Source organism: Podarcis pityusensis (assembly GCF_964106645.2).
Source record: "Podarcis pityusensis genome assembly, chromosome: 12".
NCBI lineage: Eukaryota > Metazoa > Chordata > Lepidosauria > Squamata > Lacertidae > Podarcis > Podarcis pityusensis.
In genome coordinates, this window is record NC_138037.1 from 22923164 (window position 1) to 22942620 (window position 19457).

Consider the following 19457-nt stretch of genomic DNA (forward strand, 5'->3'; position numbering starts at 1 on the left):
TTCTGCAGTCCATTTGAGACATGCAGAGAGTATGTTACTTTCCCTTCCGTAGTACAAATGGATACTTCCAGGGCTCCTTTATGGCAGAGATGTCTGCAATTTGATGTTGTGTTATGGAATATAAGATGCTGCCTTATGGCAAGTCAGACCATTGGTCCTGCCTAGCTCAGTATTGTATACAGTATGCTGACTGGCAGTGGCTGTCCTGCCAGATTTTAGACAAGTGTCTCTTCTGAACCAATGTAGAGATGCTGAGGGTTGAACCTGGGACTTCTTGCATATAGTGGTACCTTGGGTTAAGTACTTAATTCGTTCCGGAGGTCCGTTCTTAACCTGAAACTGTTCTTAACCTGTAGCACCACTTTAGCTAATGGGGCCTCCTGCTGCCGCCACGCCGCCGGAGCACAATTTCTGTTCTCATCCTGAAGCAAAGTTCTTAACCCAAGGTACTATTTCTGGGTTAGCGGAGTCTGTAACCTGAAGTGTGTGTAACCTGAAGCGTATGTAACCTGAAGTGTATGTAACCCGAGGTACCACTGTATAAGCTATGTGCTCTAAGAAAAGCCCTGCTCTTGTAATGTGAGGGTGGATCTGAGGTTTGTTCTACTGAAAGAGAGGAAGTAAATATTATTTAGGACACAGAAAATAACCAAAGGAATTATGATGTTCTGCAACCCTTACAACTTCAGATATCAATCCTGGTGCGGGGAACGTACAAATTGATGTTAGCAGGGGCGACCCGAGGCTTTTCGCTACCTGAAGTGAAATATCCCTCTGCCACCCCCACAATGAGTGGGGAGACTACATAAGGACTCCCCCCCCCCCAGAAGCCCGTATGGAGTCTCTCCTCTGCCAGGGAGAGAAACCCTGCCACACCGCCCAGTGGTGGTAGGAAAATCTTTTCCAGATCCCCAGCCCCTCGTCTGGCATGGGCGTGGCCAAGGGGGGGCAGGGACAGGCAGCTGCCCCCCAATAATTTTTTTAAAAAAAATACAAGCAAACTGAGGTTCTGTCCCCCCAGCAAAAGAAATATTTTGAAGGTCTTTTTCTGTGTAGTGTTTGGAAAGAAACACATAAATGCATATCCTCCTATTCAAATTTACAAGCAGAGGCCAAAAAAACCAAAGTCTTGTGAATGACATTCTGTCACAGAACTGGGCTCTCCCCTCACCCCCACAAAAAGACACTGGATGTTGCTGTGACAACCTTTTTCCTTCTCTCTAACAGATTATGGTCATTGTTTTGCATCAAAAGAGTATTTGCATAACAGAAATCTGTCTTTAATTACCTCTAAAACAGCTTCAGAAGGGTTTTTGTTGAGAATTTGGGTGTGTATGTGTGTGTGTTTTACTTTTAAAATTTATTCTGCATGAAATTATCTTTCTTTGGAACATTGTAGAACATGGCACGATCCTCTGGGGAATGAATGACTGACAGAAGCCATACTGTTGCTTTTGTGGATAATGCCAGTTACATTACAGGCAAGATGGCTGTCTCCAGGAAGTGGCTCTGAGTGAGAGAAGTGTGTCTGCTGCCTGTCTGGTTTCACACAAAAGTCTAGTGTGATTTCTATGTAGCAATGTGCTTTAACTCTTCTGTGCTGCTTTTTTTACACACCAATGGAATCATTCCCTGGAGAATAATTTCTTATCCACTGAGTAATACTGGTCCAGAAATTATTCTCTTAATAACAGACTTGTGTGTCTTCTATTGCAAATGCTGAATATTTGTTTGCTTTTTTCAGAGCTGCCGAAGGCTCAATACTCATTAGTCACTACAAAAACCGAGAGATGGGAGGTTTTGAAAGCTGAGTTTTTATACTGTAGTCCTATGATTCTTCAGAAGTAACTCCCACCATGTTCAATAAAGCTTACTCCCAGTATGTCTTACTTAAGTATGTATGGGACTGCAACCTATATGTAACTACTCAGAAGTAAGGCCCAGTGAGGTCAGTGGGGTTAGTTTCTCCCATGAAAGTGTATATAGAACCACAGCCAAGCAGTGTGAAATTCTTGGGGTTCCAGGTGTTTACCCAGGGTTTGTGTTTCCTTCAGAAATTAGGCAAATCAGAGACTGTGGTGTCTTTATAATATATGGCTTTATTTACACACATATACAACCTGCACCTAGATGGAGGGATTGCAGAACATTCACACATCCTATGAGGATCTGGCTTCGCCCTTAAGGGAAGCAAAAAACTATCCTCTGCGACTCTTAGTTTCACCTGTCATGGAGTTCTTCCCCAAACGACTCCAAGGACCTCCCCCCCCCCCGCCCTACATCATTCAAAGTTGAAACCCTAAACGTGGCCTTTGCTTCTTCCCACTAGCACCCCACTCCCCCTTGCTTGGCAATCCTGGGCCATTACTTTGCTTTGTTCCTTCATGACTTACACTCAGACAGGCCTCTCTCTTCTTAGCATAAGCTGAACCCAGGAATTTCCATGTTTGGCACAGCTGAATCAAACCTTGATTAATTCTAACTTTTATTGATTCTAATAATTATGGGGTGTCTGGCACCCAGGAATTTAGGGGAATCTGCCCCCTCCAAACCTATAACAGTATCTTACGCTTTCGGTTTCATCCATTTTCTTCTAGAGCAAATTTGGAAACATTCATACACAGTGTCGAAACTATACATTATTCTGTGACAGTGTGTAATACAGACACACCATTAGGTTTTATATAACTGGCATTCATATGTATTTGCTCACAAGCAAGTTCCGCTGAGTCCAATGGGATTTACTCCCAGGTAAGTGTGCACGGGATTGGAACCAAAACTATGGCTGACATATTGGGAGAGTCTGGAACCTACTTATGAATGATCATTCATAGGATTGGATTCTGTGTGCATTAATTCCTGGTGCTATTTACATTTATAGTCATACCTCGGGTTGGATGCGCTTCGGGTTGAGCCCGTTTGAGTTGCGCTCCACGCCAACCCGGAAGTAACGGAGTGCGTTACTTCCAGGTTTTGCTGCTTGTGCATGCGCAGACGCTCAAAATGATGTCACGCGCAGAAGCGTCGAAAAGCAGCATGCGCGTGAGCAGACGTGCCATCGCTAGTTACGTTTGCTTCTGGATGCGAACGGGGCTCCGGAACAGATCCCGTTCATATCCAGTGGTACCACTGTACTCCACGATTATATAAATAAAAGCACCATTGCTTAAAATCATATGTAGTACAAGTTGCAGACCCGTAGGGATAGGCAAACCTGTCCATTTCCATTTCTCTCAGATTCTCATTTTTCCATCCTTAAATTCAGTTCCACAGTTTCCCACAACAGTTTGCATTGTTTTTTTTAAAAAGTCTTCATGAAAATTCATCAGCATTTTAGTGTGAATTTCTCCTAATACACACATTTTTTTCCAAAGTAATTTAATCTATTATGGTGCATTCTTGTAATTTTCACCAACATATGTATTTTTAGACATACTTAGCCCTCGTATATGTAATTTTTGTACACATTGTTTGGCTGGAGAACTGTACTATAAAATTAGGAGAGGTGCAAATCACAAAGGATGGCCGCATTTCAGTTTTGTATTTTGTATCGTATTGGAAAGTGCCAAATAGGTAGGTTTGCCTTTAAATGTAAATGGAATTGGATTTCTTTCTCCGTCTCTAGATACCACAGAGGTTCCATGTGTAGGGAAAAGTGGGTTATAAAATGTACTAAAAGAATATGACAAGCATCAGCATGTGTAATGACGAACGTTCTGGAAAACTGCTGGCAAAATATATAAAGCCATTCACATTTATTCTGCTTGCTTTCTCCTGCCCATGCAGAATTGCTTATGAAGAGGCCTTCACTCTTGCAAATTCTACTGAATGTTTATTGGGCACTGTTTATATATGAATGCTCTTGAATGGAGGTGGAGCAGCAGTTCGGCTTGCCAAACCCCTGTCCCGCTTGATCTCATTGATAATGGAGCCGAGTGAATAATCTGGAAATCATTTATGTCAATAGCCTGTTTCTCTGCCTGTGCAGTATTTGTCATTACACCACAGTTTCCACAGATTTATTCATTTTTTTCCTGTTGTCTTTAAATTTATTGGACTTTCAGGCCATAAATATTTCAGATGTATGTTGTCTGATTTACAGTCTGATCCAAGTCAATGGGGCTACATTGGCCGAAATCCAAGTTCTTTGGCTTAATTGGGCCGCGAATTGAACTGCCCATTTTTATTGGACAGGCTTGTCAATTGGCACTCTCCGGTTTCATGATTGCATGGAAACGTAAGAAGCGCAAGTACATTTTGCAGTGTGCGTCTGTGTATGTGTGTGTTTGTGGGGGAAAGAGAGAGAATTTAAACTTTTATGCCTCCAAATAAATTCTTTTGTATTCCTTTCATTGTCTCCTGATCTTCTGAGAGTGAGAATTAGCTGTCAACTTTCACTCGGTATTTAAATCAGTGTGTTTATCTCCGCAGACTTGTTTATTTCCACTGGAGACAAATTGATGTCACAGCTGGTCTTGCTTGTTTGAAAACCCCTTGGTGCTGAGAGCTGCCGAAGCAATTTTACCTGTTTCTAGAGCTTGTCAGGAAATGGAATACTTATAGCCTTAGTAATTTCCAAGCAGCTACCAAGTTTGGCTGCTGAAGGAATCACAGGAATCATGCCCCATCACAAAGTTACCCATTCTTGCTGAATCCTTAAACCTACCTTGCTTGTTTTGAAAAGGCTGCGTTGTTAGTCACAGAGAAGGGAGACTTGTCGTGTTTTATGCTTGTGTTTCATCCCCCCCTGGGGATGAAACGAATGACGTCTAAAGGCCACTGAAGCCATGTCCTCATCAGAGGAAATTTGAGAACCTCATGCAGACTCTGCCAGAGCTGGACTAGAGGGGGATGCGTCTTCAGATGTAATGCAGTTCGAACCCATGATGCATTGTAACATCTGAACCAACCTCATCCTCCAACAAATAATGATTTGCCATCAGGCCAGGATTTAAGACGAGGTTGAAATCTTGTTTGCGAACCATACTTTGGGCAAAATCATAGCTTGACATTGCATTTGAACTAATCAAACTTTATGATCTGTGGAGCAGTTTAAGCCTTTCCTATAGCTCTCCCTCTTCCTCCTAAAACGTATGGACCACGAGGACAGCAAGTAAAAGGTAAAGGTATTTTTTTTTTTTTTTAAATGATATTTATTAAGATTTTCAAAAATACAGAAAGTAAAGATTAAAGTACATTCAAAGCCTTATTTTCATACATCCACTTTCCGGGACTCCCCCCTTCCCCCACCCCTACCATATTCCCCTTTCATTTTGTTGGCTCCACAAGCTCTCAATTCTAGTTGAAACTTAATTTGTTTAGACCATTATTCGAATTTAAGATTTATACACTCCTCATCAATACCCTTAATAAAAGACAAAAGTTCTCTCCCCAGGGCCCACCCCATTTTCATTCCACAATTTCCCTTTTTTTTAATGATAAAGACACCCCACACAATAGAAATATAAGAAATAAGAAATAAAAAATATAATAAATGAAAAAGAGCCAATTCAGAAAAAAAAAGTTGACAAGCCTTTGGATTTTAGTTCTCCCCCCCCTGTCCCCGGTTTAATTTCCCCCTGACCACCAAACCATGTTATCCGCCTGGAATTCTTAAAGTCCATAAATCACCTATTTCCCCCAACTCCTTGCTGGCTTTTTCTTTTTATAGTTATTTTTTAAAACATTTAACTTCAGATCTTTAATAAAACTCCCCCCATTGTTCTTTCCAAGTTGTAGTCCAATTTCCTCTTGTTCCGCTGCTGAAACGTTCTAATTCAGAAGTTTAGTAACTCTGCAGGGATTATTGTTATTCAGGAACAAAAACTTGCGTTCAGTCCCTTCCTTTCTTCAATAGAAAATTCTATTGTCTCCTTTAGCTGAACACCCTGTAGACAAAATATTATTTCCGTTTTGCAGCTTTCCCAGAAGATAACCAGTCCTGTAAAATTCCAATGGTATTTTTCCACTTACGACCATCTTTGTAATGTCCCGAAACTCCTCTAGGGGGATTGTTGTAACTTTGTTTTCTCTAGTCCAAAAGTCCGATTGTTATCCATGTTTTCGCCATTTTGTATCCAAGTTTTAACGAATTATAACAAATTGTAACAAATTTAACCAGCAAAGTTCTCATAATAAAATCCTCTCTGCTTTCCGACTTTGACAGCTACTTTGACAGCTGTCAAAATCTCCGACTCTTTTCACCAGGCTCTCTCTTCAATCACCCCGGTTCCCAGGGGGGGGGGGTTGCGTTTCCCTTCTCCCTCGATTCTTCCTCCAGCACAGTTCTTGTAGTTCCCCATCGTGGAATTCTTAGTTTTTATCAACAATACAAATCTTTTTGGACCTTGGTTTCCCCGTCCTTGTTTTGGAAGGTTTACAGTAGGGAGGGGGACTGACTTCCTTTTTGGATCCCCCCCCGCTCGTGTCCAATCCGGAAAAAAAAATTCTTTTTTTTCTCCTTTTGAACCCGGTTTCCAAATTACTCACGGGTTGTTGTTAAGAAGTCCGAATTTTCCATGGAAGAAGTCAGCGCTCTCCGCCGGATGGCATGCGGCTGCGCTCGGCAGGGATAGCAGAGGACTCAAAGCACCACGCTTCTCCCCGGCACCCGATCCGTAGCCTTTAAAAAGGCTCCTTCACGAGTCGGGAGGGCGCTAGCGGTGCCAGCCGAGTCTCCATGTCCACGGCCTCCGTGGCCGTGGTTTTTAAGGGTCCCCGCATCGCCGGTGCGGTAGGACCCAGCCCCTGCCGAGCAGGCTCCCTCCGGAGCTCGGAGGGAGTCCGCCATTCGGCGATGGCGCCAACCTGGAAGTCCCTGTAAAAGGTAAAGGTAAAGGGACCCCTGACCATTAGGTCCAGTTGTGGCCGACTCTGGGGTTGCGGTGCTCATCTCGCTTTACTGGCCGAGGGAGCTGGCGTACAGCTTCCGGGTCATGTGGCCAGCATGACTAAGCCGCTTCTGGCGAACCAGAGCAGCGCACAGAAACGCCATCTACCTTCCCGCCGGAGCGGTACCTATTTATCTACTTGCACTTTGACGTGCTTTCGAACTGCTAGGTGGGCAGAAGCTGGGACCGAGCAACGGGAGCTCACCCCGTCACGGGGATTCAAAGCGCCGACCTTCTGATTGGCAAGTCCTAGGCTCTGTGGTTTAACCCACAGCGCCACCCACGTCCCAGGACAGCAAGTAGTTGGCTGTACAGTGGTACCTCAGGTTACATACGCTTCAGGTTACATATGCTTCAGGTTACAGACTCTGCTAACCCAGAAATAGTGCTTCAGGTTAAAAACTTTGCTTCAGGATGAGAACAGAAATCATGCTCTGGCGGTGCGGCGGCAGCAGGAGGCCCCATTAGCTAAAGTGGTGCTTCAGGTTAAGAACAATTTCAGGTTAAGTACGGACCTCCGGAACGAATTAAGTACTTAACCTGAGGTACCACTGTAATTCACAGGCTGAAGGAGCAAGCCTTTATAGGATGTAGCCTACCAGTGTCCTAAAGCTACTCGTTCATTGTAAAAGGGAGCCAATAGGCTGCTTCAGGGATTAGCAAGTCTTCATTCTCCTAGTTGAACCATACACACATTTATGGCACCAGGCAACTATGGGCTGAGTGAGATCCAGCTGTTCAGCCCCACTCCCTTGCCTCTGAGCACCTTGGTGGGAGCTTGGTGGCAACAGCGAGCAAAGGAAGACTGGTCTCCATCATGGGATGAGAGAAATCCAGCTGTCCAGCTCCATCCTTGGAGGACCTCAGGTGGAGCTGCTGACTGATATGACACTAGGAAAGGACAAGGGCATATATGGATCCTGTAATTTCTGTTCCTGTGCTAGATTTGAGTGTAGTTTTATTTTGAGAATCTTTAGTAAATAGCTTTCACGGCTAGAAAGCAGAATAACAGCATCCTGTGGTGTGATCTTTGCATTTAATACCTAAATAGATTTGGTGAGCACTTTTGAAGCTCAGTTGTAACCCCTACAACATGGTAACCTTCTTTATGACCCCCAAATGGCCTTGTTTCTAGAGGCTGGTGTTATGCCTAACTCCTCTTGCTTTTACATCTGCTTTGAAGAGAATAAACTTGTCACATTTCCCCTGCCTTAGAGCACAGCTATGTAGTGGACAATGCAGCTGATCGTGACTTTTCCCCCTCTGCCCTTTCCTCTTTTTCTACCCTGTGCCTCACTGAACTGTTTGGCAAGGAGTTTCCTGTGCACATTTGCTTTGTGGCTGGCTAAACACATGCAACTATCACCGCAAACAAGATGAAGTGTTGTGTTTGCTACTGGAATCATCTAAACTGTGTACACACTATATACCTTTAGAGCACACTCAAAGCACGTTCTTTCCCTCTAAGAATTCTGGGTACTGTTAAGAGTTGCTGGGAATTGCTAGTGCAGAGAGCGGAGGCTAGTCTGCTTGTGGGGGCAAACTACCACCAGCGTTGAACCCTCTGCTTGCAGGATTTGCACTGGCTGCAAATCTGCAACCAGGTCAAGTCAGTACTAGCCTATAAATCCCTATACAGCCCAGGACCAGTTCACTCTGGTTTGTGGGAGAGTTTCTCTGGCAAGTTCCAAAAATCTCAGAAGCCTGTGACTGCCTCTGTTCTGTGGAATCACATTCCTGTCAAGGTACAACAGGCATCCAGAGGATTGGCAGTTGAAATCAATGGAATATGCCAAATTGGCAAGTTTAACAAGTAAAATTAGAAATCAAGTTGAGGCAAAATTTAAGGAGAATTGGAAAATGTTTGTAGATTATTTAAAAAAAATTGCAAGTAGCCTTAGAGTAAAAACAGCAGTAAAATTTAAATTTGAAAATAATGTGGAGAAGATAATAACCATAATGTGCAGCATTATTTGGTAAATTAGGGAAACCATGGAGGTGGGGGTAGTCTAAAGCCAAGTGATTGTAAACTGGAAAATGTTGTACCGTAAATTCTTTTGAAATATATAAATAATATATATATATTTTTAATGCAGCAGGCATCCACTCTCTGTACTTTTCAGAAATAACCAATACATTTTTGTTCCAACAGGCTTTCCCAGCTGGATAAATGTGTCTTTACCACAAGTCTCCACTTGTTAGAGTTTTTGTTTTGTTTTAAACGTATTTGTTGCTTTTAACTGTTTTAAATTAACTTATATGTAAATGTAAATTTATATGGTGATGGTGGTTTACAAGGCAATTAATTATTATTATTCTATATTTATTTATACCCTGATGTTTCCCTTGACAGGATTCAAGGCAACTTACAGAGAAAAATCAGGCATTAAAATATAATTAGACATTGACAGAATTAAAAATATATACATGTATAAAATCTATTTAAACCATACCAATAATTACAATAGGAACATCATGGCACCATCCTATTCAATTCCCAAAGGCCTATAGAACAAGAAAGACAGTAAAGAGAGAGCCAGTCTAGCTTTTTAGGGAGGGAGTTCCAAAGTCTAGGAGCAGCCACTGAGAAGGTCCTCACCCATGTCCCCACATTATGTGCCTGTGAGGCTGGTGGGACTGAGAGAAGGGCCTCCTCCAAGGTTCGGATGAGGGAATACAGTCTTTCAGATAGCTTGGACCTAAGCTGCGTAATAAATCAATGATAGCTTTTCTACTTTATTAACAAAGTGGGGTTTGGTTTTTTTAAGTACAAAACTTTTTCAAGGTTTTGGAGAAGGTGTCTTAGCGACATCACTGGTGCTGGCCAATCAGTGCCATGCTTCTGCTGTGAAATTGATGTTTCCTTCTCCCTGCTACCCCAAGGCTTAACCCTGGAGGAGAATAAGTATATTTGAAGTGAATTGTGTTGAGGCTGCCGTATGGCTCTATACATGCTTCATCCTTCTCCCAAAATTTCTAGTTCTGGCTTGCTTCTGAATATGGCATCAGCATTCATACAACTGGCTCCACACATGGCAGCACAAACATGACACACCTAAAAGCACAGTGACCACATGCAAACAGGGTCATTTGCTCAGGCTCTTGTTTCAACAGAATGTGGTTGGGATTGCAGTGTTTAGTAACACATGCATGGATCTTTAATCTTGGATCTTTAAACCTTTCAGACATTCTTAAGTGTTTATGCACTAGTTAAGTAGAATAAATTCTACTGATATATATAGAAAGTTTAATTTTATTTGTCTCAACAATATAGGAGCATTAACTGGACTTATTGTGAGCAGCTAAACGTTAATTTAGGAGGAGAAGAGATCATTAGCTCTACTTCAAGGAGGAACATTACAGTTTAATGAGAATTAATAATTTTGCAGTGCATAGGAGCATATTGCCTCAAGCAAGGCATGTTGCAAGCACAGTATTACAAATAGCTATTTAAAATTAATGCCCCGATACTATCACACGTTGCTAAATTTTCCATAATGATTTTATGCTGTTCTTGTAGGTAAAATGTATACTCAGGTCACACTGGACATTAACGAATGCTTTTAAAACATGGGCACTTAGATCTTAAACACACTAATTGAAAATCCCATTGAAATCAATGTGACTTACTTACAGGCAATGTGGCTAGGTCTGAGGTTACTGTCAGTAATCTATAAACTACATGAGAGTCAGGCTATTTGATTTAAGTCTATTTAGTTCCACTGAATGCTTGAATTCCTTAGACCAGTCTTCCACCACCTGTGGTCTTCTATATGATGTTGGACTACATCTCCCATCATTCCTGGCCATTGGCTATGGTAGCTTGGACTAATATCAGCTGCAGTTCAAAACATCTAGACGGCACCAGGTTAGATCCTCCATTGCTCCATAATCTTAACTTTGATTCATGCATACACTCAGACCACTGGAGATGACAGTAAAGGGGCCATGGAGCTGTCCTGGGCATTTCTTATTACTCATCTCCAAGTCAAAATTCTCTCAGGATTAGGCAGCAGAATATTCCTGATGACATCTAGGTGGTATAAACTGCAGAAACACTCTTGCAGCTTCCAGTGACAGCAGGATACTTCTGGTGGTCTATGCTGGCTCCTGGTTGTCTATGTGGCAGACTTGATATTATGGGTTCTACAGTGTGCTGGCTACTCAAAGAGGATGTGGGTTGATCTCCTTCTTTATTTATTTTTAATTTACTACCTGCCCTTCACCCTGGGTATCTCAACCTCTAATGAAGACCCCACTGACACAAAGTCTGAAGATCTTAAGGGGGTCCTGTGTCTCCAGTGCTACTTTGGAAACCTCCAGCATCTCTGGTGAAGCAACAAAAGGCCCATCTGCAGCAGAGGACCGGCAGGGACCCTGGCTCATCTGGATGATGATGATGATGCACATACCGCTTCCTTGCCAAAATGGCTTCTAAGTGGTTTACAAGCAAAAAGCGGATACAGATATAAAACTGTAGCAGCTCCTTCACCTGTGCAATTGGAGGGAGAAGTTGATCCCCTCTGCGCCAGGGATAATCAGTGTCAGAAAGTGCAGGCGCAGGCAGTCCATTGTTGATGGAAGGCACACTTCGAGACCCAAAAGAACCAGGATCCTCGTGGCGGACAAGATGCAAGTGGGAAGGCTGAAAACTGGGGGTGAGTACTCTGCCTCCCTGCGATTTCTAGCAACACTTATTCAAAGATGTATTGACTTCTCCAGAGATCCATGCAAAGTGCAGCTCTACTGCATTTCTAGTCTGGGTGATGGTCCCAGTCCTGGTTGAAAGGCAATATTCAGAGGCCAGCCATGATCAGAAGCCATGTAGTCTTGCTGTGGGGTTCCTGAGTGGAGAAGAAAGCTAGGACCAACCAGACAAGCACAAGAGGGCACCCCACTTCAGTCCATGTGAAGAAGCCAACTAGAGACAGGCGGGTGGATCTCATTTCACCTCTGGCAATGGGGCAGTGTCCTTCACCACAACCAAGAGCAGCAGGCTAGCTCAGGGCAGCACAGAGCAGGCCAGTTAACACACACACACACACACACACACACACACACACACAGAGAGAGAGAGAGAGAGAGAGACACCTGTCCTCTAACATAGGGGTGGGCAAGCTCTCACCCTCCAGATGTTGCTGAACTGCAACATCCCTCCTGACCATTGGCTGTGCTGACTGGGGCTGATGGGAGTCAGGGCCCAACAACATCTGGAGGGCCACGTGCTCTAACACCTTGATGCCGCTCCCCCAGGGCATCTACCGCCTGAGGCTCTGCATCATGGTAGGGCTGGTCCTAAGAGCTGCGGTGCTGTCGGCCCCACTTCCTTTAATCTTTTAAGGTTGGGTTATTTGTGCTGTGGTGCATGCAACAACCCAGTCTGCAAAGAGGGCAGTTTGCACGGGGCTCAAAGTGATGTTGAGTCCAACTGCAAAGTCTTGTCAATTTAAAACTGGGAGCAATTCCTGCTGAAGTCTTGGTGGAAAAGCTGACTTGAATCCCATCCTTCTGGCCCCCTCCTGTCTCTCCTGCCACCCTCTCCCTCTCCCTTTGGGGCACTGCTGTATGCTTGGGCACAGAACCACGACACAAATTTGCATATGCTAATTTACAAATGCCTCTGGGCACACGGAGGTGGTGGGTGGGTGGAGCCTCCCAAACACCATGCTTAGCAATGTGCCCAGATGCAAGCAGAAATTATTAATATTATTATTATTATTTTAAAGAGAGAACATGGAGGGCTTTCACAAAAGATCTGGGGCTGCAGCTTTCTCCCTCTTGCTGAGAAAGAGAAAAACTGACAAGTGGTTTCCTCACCCTTTTCCTGGAGCTTAATTAGCTCCTCTGCGTGAGTCCTCATTGTGCAAGCTGAATGCTGCGGCAGGCAGGAGGAAGGGAAGGGAAGGGAAGGGAAGGGAAGGGAAGGGAAGGGAAGGGTGCCGCATCATCAGTGAGGTCAGACCTGCTGTCCAGTATAGTGGCCTGAGAGTTGCACAGACACATGTCAGGCAGCACTCAGAACTGCAAAGGCTCTAGTTGCACGTACATGTACATTTAAAGCACATAACTCCCCACCCCCCTGAATACTGGGAACTATAGTTTACCCTCACAGAACTAGAATTCCCAGCAACCTTAATAAGCTACAGTTCCCAGGATTTTTTGGAGAAAGTCATGCTTTTTTGGGATGTAGGATATGGATCTGCCCTCTTCTGGGAAAATGCATTTTCTCTCTCTTACTCTAGCTTATAAGGCAGAGAAAATGGACCTTTTTTCTGTCAAGTGTTGTATTTTATCAGGCGGCTAATGAGTGCTGCCTGCTTGCAGTGGGTGTGGCCAGAGTTGAATGAAGCCAAAGCCAGAGCTGCAAGTTGGCTCCCACTTCTCTCTCTCTTGGTCTTGGTCTTTCTCTACCACCTGTCTTCTCTCTCTCTTTTACCCTCTCACCCGCCCCCCCAATTTCTCCCCTACTTGCCAACTGCATGAAAGTAGGCCCAGGTGCACTGTAATATACTCTCCATTACAACTGTACATGCAGATAAACTTAGAATGTGCTGCTATCATAAGACAATACTTGGTATGAAAAGTTGGTCTGCCCTACTAAGTGAGCCTTAGCAGCCTGTGCTACTGGACTTGCGGTATGTCAGTAAACGGATGGGGACAAAGAAGGAGTGTGGTGGGTATTGAAAGGGGAAGGAGCAAAGAAACTAATGCATGCTGGTCACAGAGGACATGTCCTTTATGTGTACAGGTGGCAATGATTTAACACCTGCTCGTGCTGTCTGCAGAGTGTTCATGTATGGACACTTGCAAAGCAATGTCTACAAGAAGTGCTTTTTGAAAACCCCAAACCACAGCGCTTCAAAGGCTGAAGTGTGTACACAGCAACATTCTCTTCTGTGCCGGGATGTAATGCCACATACAAACTGTTTAGCATAATTGGTTAATCCAGGATTGTCCTTCAACCTTCCCCCTTTCTGTCCTCGTGGTACCGTGAATAAAGAAAAAACCGAGTTATATGCTGTTTTCCCCTTTGGGTTAAACCTGGTCCATAATTTTGGTTTAACGTTGGTTCAGGATTTAATTAGAGCACACCAGGCACCAGCAGTTGTGCCCTAAATCATCTTATCACCATCTAGCTACTTAATCTTATAAAATGATTAGCATCTTATTACAGTTCTTTATTAAATATTGATGCCAAAGGTTTTCCATTCAGCATTTGCAAATCCTTTTAGTCAATTAACAGTAGAACAAAAAGCATTCCATTACGTGCAAGAGCTACTGTAATTATGTTTATTTTGTACATTAGTACAGTGTGTTTAAAATATGTATGTTTGTGTTTGTGTGCAAATGAATATACATATGTAACTAAATGGGTACCATGAGCAAGACCCAATTTTCTTCACTTACATATATATTCACTTACTATATATATATATATATATATATATATATATATATTTGCTTATTGTCTTTCTTACGTATTTCTAAGGCATTTTGCTGGGAAAGGTTTTGAATAGCTCCTACATTTTCATCTCTGCACTAATCCCAGTATAACAAGAAAAATACAGAAATGATTAAAAGTCAATAGCAGAATAATTGCTGGTTGGATATGGTTCATGTTGTTCACGAGACAATTTTTGGCCCAGTTGTTATTGTTGTTTTATCTGCACCCCTGTGTGTGTGCGTGTACACCCACACCCACCCACCCTTTCCAACTGAGGACAAAACTTCATGTATCCAATAGAGTGAGCTATTCCATGAAACCTTACGCCACAATAGATCTTGTTAGTCCTCAAGACATAACAAAACTGTTTTTTGTGTTTGCTGTAATGGATGAATGTAATGGATTTTTGTCGTGACCACCACTGGAAAGCTTTCTATAGATGTGTTTATACATGCACGGACAGAATTATTTCCCTCTTCCATTGATGGAAATAACTGTGCTAATCTAAGCAGCTAATTAGCAGCGGTAATTAATTCCTCTTAGTAATGGAAATGCATTCTGTGTGTCTTTATATGGCATGTATGTTTCTTAGTGATCCCAGCGGCTGCCAGCTCCAGATTTTTGGGGGCCCCTTGTGTCAGATACCTTCAATGGGAGCCTCCCTCCACTCTCTGTCCGCCATCATCTTATCTCTCTCCCTCTTTCTGGGCCCAATTCCCACTGCTATCTAGGGGGAAAGGGGGAAAGGCAACCTTTGCCTGGTTCCCATAATTCATTGTGCTATCCCTTAAGGACAGAGGGAGAGAGCTGCTAAGCAAGCAGTAATGGCAAGTGGAGCAGCAGCAAGGCTTTCATGATCAGGCGGTGGGGAGTCCTGCTCAGTAGCAGGTGCCAGCAAAGCTAACTGCTGATACTGGCCTTGAATGCAACAGCCCCTGTGCCCTGACAGCAAAAAACACAGGTTTTTCCATGGATGTTTACTGGGTTCCATACTTTTTCTCTGAGGCCACTTAAGATTGATGCCAGGGGTGTGTGTGTGTGTATATAAAATTTTTATTAAATTTTCTGTTTTACAATTTGAAATACTCCTTTTTACGTCCTTAAGATATCAATGACTTCCATTCTTCTCTTTCCATGGTTCATTTTACATATCATAAATCCCTGCATATTTTACAAAAACTCTACCATTCAGTATTCCATTATTACGTCCATCAAAACATATTCACACTGTTGAATTTATCTTAATGCTGCCAGCGTTTCCAGCTGTACACAGTTATTTCCCATATATTCAATAACCATTTTCCAATCTTCTCCAAATGTTCTTCTTGTTCTCTTATTCTCCAAGTTAAGTCTGTAAAGCTGTGCATAGTCTGTCAACTTAAGTTGCCGTTCTTCTTTGGATGGGACCTCGCTCGTTTTCCAATTTGGGGCTAACAAAACACGGGCCACAGTAGTGGCATACATAAACAACCTTTTTTGACGCCTGGGAATTTCAGTCTGAATTATCCCCAACAAAAAGGACTCTGGTTTTTTTGGGGGGAAAGGCCCAAAACAACCCTGCAAGTAATAGATGAAACAGTGTTCAATGGGCTATTTTACTCCTTTTAAAATTTCCCCCCACTGGAAAACTTTGACAACCACAACATGTCATCCATTGATTTGTTCAATGATTTAAAATGTCTTGATAGACTAAAAAAGAATTGCTCCTTGTATGTGAGAGAGGAGGCAATGATTGAGATGATCCTTGTTGTGTGACACATGCATGAATAAATATGTATAGGACTGCATAACTAAAACACATATATGTATTTAAAATAAATAAATTCAGGCCACCTTTAAGGACAAATCCTTGCAAGGCCACTTAAGAGTTAAAATATGATCACCATTTCAAAATACCTAGTACATAATAAAAACAAGCAATGATTTTAAAAACACCCCCTCCAGCCCAAACTACACAAATCTAACAGAATATACAGTTCAGAACCACCAGCAGTGTCATAAAACAACCCTAACAAACCACTCCAGGAAAAGCCAGGGAAAACAAATAGGTTTTTAAGGCCCTCATAAAATGAAAGAGTGATACTCAGCTAAGATTTCGTTAATCTGGCGACAACCTTAGAATCTGGAGATTGGCCCGGCACACAAATCTACTGGGCTATGCATCTGTAAGGTACAGACATTTGTTCTTCTGACTCTTCTGTCATTCCTTTTACATGAAAATAGTATTATTCAGAACCGAGGAAGACTCTCAACCCTCCAAATTTCATTTTGTGGCTGTCATTGGGGGACTTTCCAAAAAAACAAACTATTCATTGGAACAATGAAGATGCCCCTATCAAAGGTTTAGGTATACAGTGGTACCTCGGGTTACATACGTTTCAGGTTACATATGCTTCAGGTTATAGACTCCGCTAACCCAGAAATAGTGCTTCAGGTTAAGAACTTTGCTTCAGGATGAGAACAGAAATCAGGCTCCAGCAGCGCGGCGGCAGCAGGAGGCCCCCATTAGCTAAAGTGGTGCTTCAGGTTAAGAACAGTTTCAGGTTAAGAACGGACCACCGGAATGAATTAAGTACTTAACCCAAGGTACCACTGTAGTTTCTTTGAGATAGCCCTTAGTAGACTTCAGCATCCCATTTCATTGGAAGTGGAACTGAGGCGATGACAAAACACATTTATTTCTCTGGTTACTATGATACAGAATTTCTGTGGCAGAGTTGGAAATGGAACTTGGGGCCTCTGAATCCCAGGACGGTGCTTAAGGAATGAGATGATCACCCTCTGCAGAGCATCCCCCCCTCCCTTCCCACCATATCTGGAAAGACAGGCCCAGCTGTTAGTTCTTTTTATCCCTGGCGCCTGCTTTGCATCTCCAAGGCTTTCCTCAAAAGGAAGTTAAACACGTTTTTGTTAACATGAAAGCTGAGAATCCGCTTTATATTTCTAATCAGGGATCCAACAGGTTGCAAGGGCCACCAAGGCCAGCTTCTAATCTAAACTTCACAGCTGCCTCCTCTGTTCCATAAAAAGATGACCCTCAACTCTTGATCCTAACTTTGGAGGTGGGCGTTTGTGAGGGTGCATGGATAGAGAGCTCAGCTTTGCAGCTGAAGGCTATCACAGCAGAAAAGGAAAGCATAATCATAAACACGCTCACATGCATATATGGACTTGGATGCAACTTGCGGCTTGCAAGCCCTTGGATCATGAATGCCGTTTCTCTTAAACTCATAGAGGAAGCTGATGACAAAAAAAAAAATCATTTAAAAAATTGTCCAGTAGCACCTTATAGACCAACTAAGTTTGTTCTGGGTATAAGCTTTCATGTGCATGCACATGGTCCATAAGGTGCTACTGGACAATTTTTTAATTTTTTCAATTTTTATTTCCACTGCGTCAGACCAACATAGCTACCTACCTGAATCTAAAAAAAAATCATGTGCAGTGATTAGTTCAGCTGAATCCCAAGAAAGCATACACAGCACTGCAATCTTACTGAGCAATGACCAGCTCTCATGGAATAAAATAAAGCACTTTATCTAATTTTTTTAAAAAAACTCTGTATTTTCAAATTGCTATGGCTGTGGGAGGACAACATATATTTAGTTGTCCGTCATCCGCTGTTACAGAGGCCCAGCTGGCTTTCACCAGAAGCTGGGCATTTTGTACCACTGGTCCAATGCTGTTCAACACTCTTCCAGCAGAGATGGAGCAGACAGTTGTTTTCTCCAAGGCCTTTGACGCTGTTTAATTTAAATTTTTGCTTAGCTAGTCACCACAATGATTTGTAAACTCCCCCCCCCCAAAAAAAACAACAAACAGGTGTTTTGTCTTTTTAACATTGTATTCCGCCCTGATACTTTATGATATGGCGGTATAGAAATACTTTTATAAATAAACAAATACATGGTGATTATGCCCGGGTCTGATCAAATCTTGCTTTGTGCCAATCCCACTACTGTTCAAATGGCATCTCAACAGCAACAAACACCTTGATCCATGTTGGTGATGTGTGTGTGAATAAAACAATGTAGGTTTGGCTAGAGGTGAGCTGGTTTACCCAAGTGTGGAATGGCCCTCTCTGATCTCCTGCACAACCATTTCCTTTGTTCTCTGTTGCATTGTTCGCTCCACTGTTGAGAACTTCAAATGCTTCCTAGGTTTTTTAATATATATATATATATATATATATATATATATATATATATTCCACTTATGCTGCCTTTGGTGTCAAGTCTAACAAAATCTCTCTCTGTCTGAGGTGAAATACACAGGGCTTGCCAAAAGCCATCCAACATCACTTGGAGCTGAAGACGGAAAACATATATAAACATTTCAGTTTCACCTTTTTCTTTTCCTATGAGAATTTATAATAGGAACAATGAACTTGACCTGGTGCATTTCCTGTGGGTATAATGTGACCCGCAAGGGTTAATGGCCTGTGGGTTTGCCTTGGGCTATCATCTCCCCCAGCCACTGATTAATCCTGAGCCCCCATCATTATCCCTTAAATGGAGCCTTTGAATTGAAAATTATTTTGGAATGGAATTTGCTGCTACACTGAGCTTCATTCATCACACTGAACTTGCCTCCTCCCTCAGAGTTAGATGCATTTGCTTGGCTGAGGGTAACTGGTTGGATGGCCTCTGCTAATTATCTTAAAGAGTAAATAAAAGGAGAGATTAAAGGGCTGGAAAAGTGGAGTGCAACATCTCTTACTTGTCTGCATTAGAGTTTCACTGGTAGCCTTCAGTATATACTGTGGGCTATATTCTTCCTAGTACAAATGCAACGCTTCCAGTCTGCTGCTATGGGGAGGGGGGTTTGAGATTAAACAGCTCGCCAGCAAATTCAGGTTGCACAATTAAAGTGGATTTGGCACTCTTTGGTAACAAACTTGATTCATTAAAAAGTCCAGACTTCAGCAGTAAGGAAAGTGATGGGGAAATGCACTGGAAAGTGTGGGGTAACAGTTGCTTGACATTGTATAATCTTCCCACAAATAACCCAGAACGGATGCTAAATAAACACTCGATGTCACATAACCTCCTTACAAATTTAGTGCAAGCAAGCCAAGATGAATGCTTAATGAACAGGTCTGGAAGCCCTCAAAAAGTCTTGTG

The 19457-nt window shown here is 42.7% G+C and overlaps 1 long non-coding RNA gene across 3 annotated transcripts in view; it reads left to right on the forward strand.

Annotated features, from left to right (window-relative positions):
- LOC308459305 overlaps nucleotides 1-19457 on the forward strand; it is a 38973-nt gene that overhangs the window by 18071 nt on the left and 1445 nt on the right. The window contains exon 6 of one of the 3 annotated variants that reach the window (XR_013977973.1): nucleotides 1745-3319. The exons of the other annotated variants lie outside the window; for them this stretch is intronic. This is a non-coding gene — a long non-coding RNA (uncharacterized lncRNA). Of the gene's footprint in view, nucleotides 1-1744; nucleotides 3320-19457 lie in introns of those variants that run through there. 3 annotated transcript variants of the gene reach the window in all.